The sequence below is a fragment of the Spea bombifrons genome, chromosome 4 (genome assembly GCF_027358695.1).
Source record: "Spea bombifrons isolate aSpeBom1 chromosome 4, aSpeBom1.2.pri, whole genome shotgun sequence".
Classification (NCBI taxonomy): domain Eukaryota; kingdom Metazoa; phylum Chordata; class Amphibia; order Anura; family Pelobatidae; genus Spea; species Spea bombifrons.
The window spans coordinates 70810903-70822017 of record NC_071090.1 but is presented as its reverse complement, the minus strand read 5'-3'; positions in this window follow the sequence as shown (position 1 = coordinate 70822017).

Here is an 11115-nt window from a genome sequence, read left to right as displayed (position 1 = left end):
AGAGGAGAGATACAAAGCCAATAGTGTATACCGGTGTACAATAAGATTTAATAGGCACAAAAGACAGATACCTACTTAATATACATGTGATATCCATAGAAACATATAAAAATAGAATTTGACAGCCCATCTAGTCTGCCCAGTTTTCCTGATGTAAGGGGTTTACACCCATATCAGTGTCAGGTCAGGTCCTATAGTGAAGAAAGCTTTATGTCTATGCCATGATTGTTTAACCCCTTAATGACGACAATTGACGTCCCTGGCACGTCACCTGAAAATGAGGGGTTAACGACAATTGACGTGTCAGGACCGTCAGGAATTTAAACAGGGGGAAGAAAGCGATCTACGTTTGCTTTCTGCACCCAAATGGTGTTGCTGTAATGCCTTGACATCCAGGCATTCAGCAACACTGCGATCGGCATCAAGGCTGCGCCTGGCCCCTCCTCGGGGCGTCAACGTCCGTCATACACTGTATGGTAGCGGATGCCCGTTTTAAAAGTGTTTAGGAGGCTTTAAGTTTATACCCCCTGCTTAGATTGTTCCCCCGTTTATATTCAAAGTGACTGAATTAGCCAATACATTGCCACTCCTACATCTCATTTGTTTTGAGTGCGTCATCGGAAACAATAGTCGTATGACTTTTTATGTTCCTGTCAGGGGTCCATACAGACGACTGTAACGACCCAGAGTGCCCGAAGATGGTTTCAGGAGTTGTTGCGCAGTAGCTTAGTTGGACAGGGCCTGGTGCAGGGTGACTGCACTTTCCCGGGTGGGCATCTAGGGTTGTGCGGCCACATTCCAGGTTCCTGACATAGCAGCGGATGTTGTCCAGAACAAAGCAGAACTTGAGATATCCTGCAGGCACCCCGGAGCAGGCATGAGACATAGCTCTACAGACAAATGTGCAGGATGCTGCAGGCTGGGAGTATGGAAGCTAAGTAGAGTAACAGCTGAAACATAGCAAGCAAGAGGGACAGAGCGAGCAAGGGACAGGGAGACCGAACAGGATACTTAGCCAGACAATACATACATAGTACAGGACACAACAAAGGACAGGGAACAAGGACCACAAGGGATGGAGTGAGGAGCCGGGATCCTCGGACGCTTCTTCTTTAAGCAAGGATAGGACATCTTAACTGGGACATGGGGAGAGGAGAGAGGAACCAAAATCCTCAGATGATTCAGGGAAAATAGGGCAAAGGTACATTAAAGACAGACAAACATAAATACAGGAACTAGCCTAGGACTATATGATAACACTTGGAGATTTAGTCACATCCTATGGCCATAGTATGCTTAGCCCACCACTATGCCAAAATACTCCAATATATGGTGGGTCCTAGCACTAAACCCTGCCTACTGAATCTTAATAAACTGAAACTAAACATTGAATCTAAACACAAAATCCAAGAAGGACATACAGGTGGGGCACGTCCTATAAAAGAAATAGCTGAATCAAAGAGCAGAACTGGAATCAAGGAATCAGAAGCACATAACAGAGCATATGGAAATCCAGGAATGAATTACAGCAAAGGGGAACTAGTGAGACGGGGGGAACTCTGGCAAGAAGGGGGAACTGTAGCGAAGCAGCTCCGCAGCCTGAATGGGGCCTGACAGTTCCTCAAACCTTATGTGACTTCACATAAATATTTCATTAAAAATAACAGCAACATGAGCTAATCAATTGCTAGAAAGTCTACTACAATACATAGTGCCACCAAAAGCTGCCACATTATTAAACCTCACATAACACGTAAATTACTTCAAAATACACTAACAATAAATACTTATATTCAACATAAATATACATACTCATATATAATCAAATATTATATACTACATATATATATATATATATATATATATATATATATATATATATATATATATATATGATATCATTTATTGTGAACAGGGGTATGTTCACAAGTGAGCAGTAGTGATTAATTATTTAACTTTGTATAATAAATTGCTAATAGTAATCACATATCAATGAAAATATAAAAATCATACCTAGTTTTTTCTGCATGGTTTTTTCTCAACTTTAAAATTGGCATTGGAGATATTCATGTAGACATTGTTAGGGACACACTGATTACAGTTAAGGTAGGACAACTAGGCAATTGGGGGAATTGATGCAGAAGTTCAAGTGAGCACACTTATGGACGGCACAATTGGCTCTATAAATTCTTTGTTTTAGTAGCTTAGTAATTACTTAGCGTGGCAAGCATGTAATTCTAATGTGAAATTATTCAAAGTATGTTCATTGGCCTTAAACACATCATTGTACTGAACTGTATTTACAGTACACAAAAAATGTTTGTTAAGCCTACTTAGTTAATTGTATATACATCTGGGCAGTAGGTCAATTACATATATAACATAAAAAATATATAAAAAATCTTAACATTTCTCCATTTTGTACCCACAATAATGTTTACATGTATTAACAAACCACCACTAATTTATTTGAAGTTAAGTACCACTTGTAATAACAATTTTCCTACCATATAAGCCTAAAACAAATTATTTGTCCACATAAAAATACAGTTGTAGTAATGCATATATCTGTTAAACTCCAAAGGAAAGAATTAGATCTAGATGCAGACCTAGATGTGGTCTATTTGAGGTTTTTTTTCTCTAGTACAGTTTAAACTATACCTACCTTTCAATGATTTTATAAGTACAGCTAGCTTAAAGAGGTGGTCAACTACGTAGGTCCAGTTACGTACTTTAATGAGTGTTAGTATCTATTATGTACTTTGATTAGTGTTAGTATCTATCTTTTCAGTGCATTGCAACGGATTGTAGACTGCATTTGGATTCAATTCTTATTTTTTTATATGAGAGGGATATCAGTCTTGTGGTTGAATGTGTTTCTTTGCCAGTGCTTGGCCTTTGCCCTGCCCTGCCTTGTACCTCAGTACCTTTCCTTACTCTGGGGGATCAATTCGTTTTTTTGTAATGTGGATGGGGGATCGGTCTTGTGGCTGGATGCAACTGTGGGCCAGTGCTTGGCCTGTCTGGTGGATCAATTATTGTTCTTGTTTCTAATATAGGGGACGGGTCAGTATGTGTGCCAGTATGTCTACCTGTGACATGCTCTGCTACTCAATTTCCTTCCTTACTCTGAGGGATAAATATTTTAAAATTTTGGGGAAAATTCAGTGTCTTGTATGGTAGGGATGGTTATATGTGCAAGTGTCAACCTACTCCCAGTGCCCTGCTACTATTGCTGCCAAATGACCTTCCTTACTCTGAGGGATCAATTCATCAAACTGGTCCAACGTTTGGAGTCCCAGTGCATATAATATGAGAAAGATAAAAGAAAGAAACCTATATGAAGTATGTATCACTCTTAGATTGTAAGCTCACTAGCAGGGCTCATAAAAGCCCACCATTCTTGTCAGGAATAAGGCTATATTGCAAAGTTACGAGCAGGGTTCTCAATTCTTGGTGTATCTGTATATATTGGCAACTTTTGTTGCCAAGGTTTAGACATTAATGCGTGTTGAGTTATTTTGATGGGAAAACCAAATTTACACTGTTATACAGGCTGTACACTCACTACTTTACATTGTAGAAGAGTGTCATATCTTCAGTGTTGTCACATGAAAAGATATAATAAAATACTTTTATCACAAAAATGTGAGGGGTGTACTCACTTTTGTGAGATACTGTCAGGGATACTGTCAATGTTAATAATACGGCTGGCTGAGTGGCCGTCTTTAATGCGGGACAAAAGCCCGCATTAACTGTGATTGTAAGGGTCACAACCCCCACGATCACTTCAACAGACGCCCTGCCACTTACCTCTGCGTTGCTCACTGTGCGAGCAGCGTCTCTTGTTCCACCCAGGACAAGCAGGAAACCAGCGGAGTCACGTGACTTTACGTCACGTTAAATGAGTCCGCTCTGTTCCTGCTTTCCCAGGCAGTACAAGAGAAGGGATGCAGCGGCTCCTCCAGAAGTTTGCGTGTGGCACAGAGTGATCTGAAGTTCAGGTAAGGGGGTGGGGGAGGTTGTATGAATGAGTATGCATGATTGAGTGAATGAATTAGTTTCTGTCAATGAGTAAATAAATGAGTATCTGTAAATGAGGAAAGTAATATATGAATGAGTGAATGAATGTTTGTGAATAATGAATGAATAAATGATTGAATACGTGTGTAATTGCATGGATGTGTAAGTGGGGGGAAAGCATTGCACAGGGAGGCTGTTTGAGGATACCACAGGTAGGTTGTTTGGGGGCAAAGGTAGGAAGTTCTATGCTTCCGTTCTGGGTGTTGGGCAGATCCTGTGAGTGAAATCTGGGTGCTAAGGGGGTGCATTAATTCACGAGAGGATGCCGGCTGGTGGCACCACATAAATCAATAATAAATGAGGGGCTGGGCGGTGGGATAAATATACAATGTGGGGCTTGCTGGGGGCAATACACAAGGGTGTGGGCGCATTAGGGTGACTGCATTGGCCATGTTTTCGAGGACACATATAGCTTTTACATTCTGCTGACCAGCCCAGATAAAATGCTGCCCTGCAGTATGGGGGATGTGTAGACTCATGGAAGGAACAAACTAGTCAGATATACATCCCCAATACTGCAGGTCAGCATTTTATCTATGCTGGCGGCATCAATACACAAGGATAGCAACTGGGGCCATTATACAAAAAGGGGCAAAAACACTAAAAAAAGGGTCAACAACAAAGCAGTGTGGAAAATACTTTAAAAAAAAAAAAGTATATTATTGTTATATCTTAGCTCGTCTGGTGGGTGTCAGAGCCTGCCCTGGTGTGTGTGTCTGTCTGTGTGTCAGAACCTGTCCTTTTGTGTGTTTGGGTGTCGGTGCGGCAGAGCCTGTCCTGGTGTGTGTGTGTGTGTGTGTGTGTTTGGGTGTCGGTGCGGCAGAGCCTGTCCTGGTGTGTGTGTTTGGGTGTCGGTGCGGCAGAGCCTGTCCTGGTGTGTGTGTTTGGGTGTTGGTGTGGCAGAGCCTGTCCTGGTGTTTTTGTGTTGGTGTAGCAGAACCTGTCATGGTGTGTGTGTTTGGGTGTCGGTGTGGCAGAGTCTGTCCTGGTGTGTGTGTTTGGGTGTCATACTCCCAATCCCATCCCATCACATTACATCAACATGTGTTAGAAAATCAGGAAAAGATGTGCATGGATGATGGGCGGATTTGGTGGCACAATGGGCCACTTGACTAGACTTGACTTGACCCCCAGGCTGTAGGCTGCCAACCCTCCCCTAGATCCTGTATATACACCCACTGGCCACTTTAGGTACACCCGTTCAATAGCTTGTTAACACAAATAGCTAATCAGCCAATCACATGGCGGCAACTCAACACATTTAGGCATGAAAACGTGGTGAAGTTCAAAGCGAGCATCAGAATGGGGAATAAAGGGGATTTAAGTGACTTTGAACGTGGCATGCCAGACGGGTTGGTCTGAGTATTTTGAGAAACTGATGATCTACGGGGACTTTCACGCACAACCATTTCTAGGGTTTACAGAGAAGGTTTGGAAAAAGAGAAAATATCCTGCAATTGTGTGGATGACAATGCCTTGTTGATGTTACAGGTCAGAGGAAAATGGGCAGACTGGTTCGAGATGACAGAAAGGCAACAGTAATTCAAATAACCACTCGTTACAACCAAGGTATGCAGAACACCATCTCTGAATGCACAACACGTCAAACCTTGAAGCAGATGGGCTACAGCAGCAGAAGACCACACCGGGTGCCACTCCTGCCAGCTAAGAATAGGAAACTAAGGCTACAATTCGCACAGGTTCACCAAAATTGGACAATGGAAGACTGGAAGAACGTTGCCTGGTCTGTTGAGTCTCGATTCCAGCTGCAACATTCAGATGGCAGGGTCAGACTTTGGAGTAAACAACATAAAAGCGTGTATCCATCCTGCCTTGGTTCAGGCTGGTGGTGGTGTATTAGTATGGGGGACATTTTAATTTTGTGCCCCTTAGTACCAATTGAGCATTGTTTAAACACGACAGCCTACCTGAGTATTGTTGCTGACCATGTCCATCCCTTTATGACCAAAGTGTACCCATCTTCTGATGGCTACTTCCAGCAGGATAATGCACCATGTCACATAGCTCACCATCTCAAACTGGTTTATTGAATATGTAGTGAGTTCACTGTACTCCAATGGCCTCCACAGTCACCAGATCTCAATCCAATAGATTGAATGTGGTGGAACGGGAGATTCGCATCATGGATGAGTAGCCGAAAAATCTGCAGCAACTGTGTGATGCCATCACATCCTGTGAATGTCGGCAAGAAGTTTGACGGCACCAGTTCAATGAGTTGAATAAGCAAGAGCTTCCCCTTACGAAAAAATTACTGCAGTTTTTCTGAAGTAATACTGCAGTTTTTTGGACATGAAAAAACTGCAATACTGCACTTTTACTGCAGTATTACTGCACATTTACTGCAGTTTTACTGCATTTGTACTTCACTGTACTGCAGTTGTACTGCAGTTATTTTTGTACGGAAGTACAATTGCAATAAAGCTACAGTGCATTGAAGTACAATGCAGTATAATTGCAGTAAAAAAAAAAGCGCAGTAAATGTGCAGTAATAATGCAGTACAGTGAAGTACAAATGCAGTAAAACTGCAGTAAACGTGCAGTAATACTGCAGTAAAAGTACAGTATTGCAGTTTTTTCATGTCCAAAAAACTGCAGAAAAACTGCAGTAATTTTTTGTAAGGGTTATTCAAGTGTACACAGGGGAGAGTCTAGTTTGCAGACTTCTCTACTTCTTTAACAATATTTCCTTAATTCTTTAACAATATATAGGCAAAAACTGCAAGTCAGTTAGCATAAAAACTAGACATCTGGTATGTAGAATACCAAATATAATCATAGTCCTGTTTAAGCTGATTTGTGAGTTCCGCTATTTTATTAGTAGGTACTATTTTTACAGAGGTGAGGAAAAGGACAACTTTTCCTCTGGTGTGGAGAACTTTCGATTCTTTCACAACAAGGCACTTAGAGCAAAAACATGCACATACACATTTAACCCATTCATACAAGATAAGGACAAGACAAGCAAGACAAAATAGTTGCTGTTTAATGGTAGCTGCAAATCATAAAAATCTTCAACTTCCACAGTCCATATGGACCAAAATCTCTGAGGAATGTTTCCAGCACCTTGTAGAAAGTATGCCATGAAGATTGAAGGCAGTTTAAAGGCAAAAGTGGGTACAACCCGGTACTAGCAAGGTGTACCTAGTAAAGTGTCCAATGAGTGTATATACACACACAGTTTATATGTGTGTATATATATATATGTATATATATATATATATATATATATATATATATATATATAAATAAACTAGAAAGTAGATTCATGCTAGTCATACATCAGACAGCTTTCCTGGTAGGTTTCAGTTTTAACACCATGACCACGGCACAAAAAACATTTTTTTCTGTCACGTGACCTCTGTGACCAAGTGTTGCCACTAATGTAACCACTAAAGCATTTTATTTACCTTCTATAGTTCCACATATACATGCCAGTATCCTCCAACATTAGTTAATAGGAAACATATTAAAAGGTGTATTGCAAACATCTGCTTTTTTAAACAGGTATGCTGTCTGTAAATTATGGTAGAATAATCTTAGAAACATAAAGTTTAAAATGCTTCACAGCCTTAGCTGTACCAAGTGTATTTAATAATTAAAATAACCATAAATGGCTGGCAAATCACCAACACTAGTGTGAGATAGCGGCAATCATTTCTTATCTGTTATATATTTATGAATGGAGAAATTGTGGAAAAAGAGAAATAACTGACAGTTCCATTTCTACACATTCTCAAATATAATATGATGCATCATATGATGTAGCCACACAAATCCTTTCATATATATATATATGCTGCTCATTTTGACATTTTCATCTACTTTTGCTGAGTGATTTATGGGGCACATCTAACCTCAAATATTCTCGTAAGACCCACTGCCACTGTCAGCAAGACTAAGATAAAAATAACTACAACATGCATTCCTGTGGAAATTAACAGGTCAAAAGCCTTTTTTTACTATTAGACATAGGCAATGTACGTTGGAAGCAGGATAAACTATTATAGGGATATAACTACCGCATTTGCTCGATTATAAGATGAGGTTTTCTTCAGAGCAAATACTCTGAAAAATACCCCTCATCTTATAATTGGGGTCGTCTTATAATCAGACCTCAAATAGGTCTGACTATGAGACTAAGATCCAGATCCCCCGCAGTGCTGCAACACACCGGGAGTCCGAAACACCGGTAAGATTTTGTTTGGGGGGGGGCTGTTAAATGGGGGGCATAAGGCATTTCTGTAGGCAGAGTGTTCTATGATATGCCTTTTAACCCCCTTAATGCTACTCTGCTTCCAGAAATGCCTTTTAACCCTCTATACGCCACTCTGCCTCCTGAAATGCCTTCCTATATGCCACTCTGCCCCATAATATGCCTTTTAACCCCCTAAATGTCAGAGTGACATATAGGGGTATAAGGCATATCATGGGTACAGTGGCATATAGAGGGTTAAAAGGCATATCATGGGGCACAGTGGCATTTAGAGGGTTAAAAGGCATATCATGGGGCACAGTGGCATTTAGAGGGTTAAAAGGCATATCATGGGGCACAGTGGCATTTAGAGGGTTAAAGGGCATTTAATGGGGCACAGTGGCATTTAGAGGGTTAAAAGGAATTTATGAGGCAGAGTGACAAGCTTGGGGGCAGATGTGCATAACTGGAAAATAAAAGGAATTAAAACCAAAATATTTTTCTCAATCATAGCTTTTATTAAAAAAATTGTTTACATAGTTCACATGAATTAACATTTACTGGTAAAACTTTTTTCCTATAGGGTCATCTTATATTCAGGCTTTTTTTCTTTTTTTCCTAAATTAATATTCAGATTTTGGGGGGTCGTCTTATATACGGTAATATTAAGATCAGTGGCATATAACTAGATGAGATAGTTTTGCTTTCCATTTAGTTTGCAGGAAGCTTCTACAACCATTTGAGGAGCCTTTTTTTCACATTCCTTTGACCTGATTATCTCCCATTCTGGCCTCATCCAGCCATAACCCCTGTCTTTTTTAACTTATTTTTGTTATTTATTTCTCTCTCTCTTCCCCCTCTTGTAGCCTTCCTGCATCATAACAAACAGCCTGCTCAGGATAATAAGTTATAAAGCACAGGCCCTGGGGATGCTGCACTACTTTTTCTGCTAGCAGCGTGGTACAGGATTAAACCCTACTGCTATCTATCAGCATAACCTAAAAGGGGTAGCCAGTAACTATCTGGCCTGAAGGATTTAATTATTAGCTTACAGATTTAATATGTTAAAAAGTTTAATATGTAATGGACCCCTGAAAGTGATCTGTTGCTATTTAAAGCTTGGCCTGTACGAGTTGACCAACTGGAGGAGATATTAGTGGATGGCAAAAATGTTTTTAATACTTGTCATTTCGCATGTCAAAATGTGGAATTTTTTTACCGCAACATTGAATTATTGTGGTGTAGTTTTGTTTTCCATTAAGCTTTGTACTGTTGATTGCTGCTTTGTTTTTCAAAAGAACACATGTTGCTGCTGTCCTAGTGCACAAACTATATGTTATTTATGTGGTTTATAAAAAAAATGTTTTAATTATATATTACAAATTAAATAAAAGATAAAATGGGACCTTTATGTTCCATTAAAAACATTAATCTGAAAAGAGAACAGAAAAACAAAAAAAACATCTTTTAATCTGTAAATGTTCACCCGGTATTATATTTTGCAGTTAAGGTCACTAAATAAACCTAAGTAGTGGTGTTTACATATTCAAACTCAAATTTTTTATGTAATAAAAACAAATTGTATGCGCAAAACATTGGGATAACCATAGTAACATCTTGTTCTTGGGATGTGGATGACTATGTATGATCATTAAGGTATCTCTGCTTTATTTTTGGTTAATTTCTCTGTTGGCAATATTTGTAAAAGTAGGAGAGGAAAAGGGAAGACAACATTAGTCTGTTACTTTTAATCAAACATATTTAAAGCAATAACAGCAGAACGGGGCTCCCTGGACCAATAGGGTAGGAGGTCATGACTGTGTTTATCCGTGCATCAAGTTTCGCATCACTTTACTATTTTATTTAAATAAAAAAGGGTGATAAAAGCTTTTAATAGAAAAAAAGGCAGAGGGGGGAAAATTAAAGAAATAATACCGTATTTGCGCAATTATAAGACAAGGTTTTTTTTCAGAGCAAATACCTCTCGTCTTATAATCAGGGTCGTCTTATAATCAGACCTCAAATAAAGGTCTGACTATGAGACTAAGATCCAGATCCCCCGCAGCACTGCTGGGGACCTGGATCCTCCTGTCTGGTAACCCAACCCCCAAACTTACCAGTGCTTCTGACGATAAATAAAAGCCTGGATTGCCATAACGTTGCTATTGTATATGCAGTTCCTACATTGTGTTCCTGTATGTGGCTCCTCCCGCTGAATAGCTGATTGGCTGTCTTAGTTTCGTACATATGTAAGGATAGCATGTATTACATTTTTGTACTTCTATTTGATCTATCTACCTCTAAGGTGCTTATATCATCCTGTTTTATCTTTTGCACATAGGACATTTGTGTTTACAGAGGAGGATGCTCTACTTGTACTCTCCAAAGTAAAAGCACATAAATCAACGGGACCTGATGCAATACACCCAAAGTTATTAAAGGAGATTTTGTGTTTTCTGGTTAAAGTGTTAACAGAATTACTTAAAACAGTCATTACAGGAGTTGTTCCAATAGATTGGAAGTTGGCAATTGTAGTACCACTTCACAAAAAAGTCATAAACATAGCTCAGTAAGGCTTATATCAATAAAAGGCTTATATCAATAAAAGAAAGTATCTGCATGTAAATGGTTTGCAAGATCAAAAGATTTTTTTTTATTGGGTAACTAAAATAATAGACCAGGGAGGAACAGTAGCCTATTTTGATTTTCAGTAAGTAATTGACACTGCCCACATAGAAGAATTAAAAAAAATAGTTAAATGTTTGTACTTATTTATAATTTATAACTTAATTTTAATCATGTAGATCTCACAAACACAT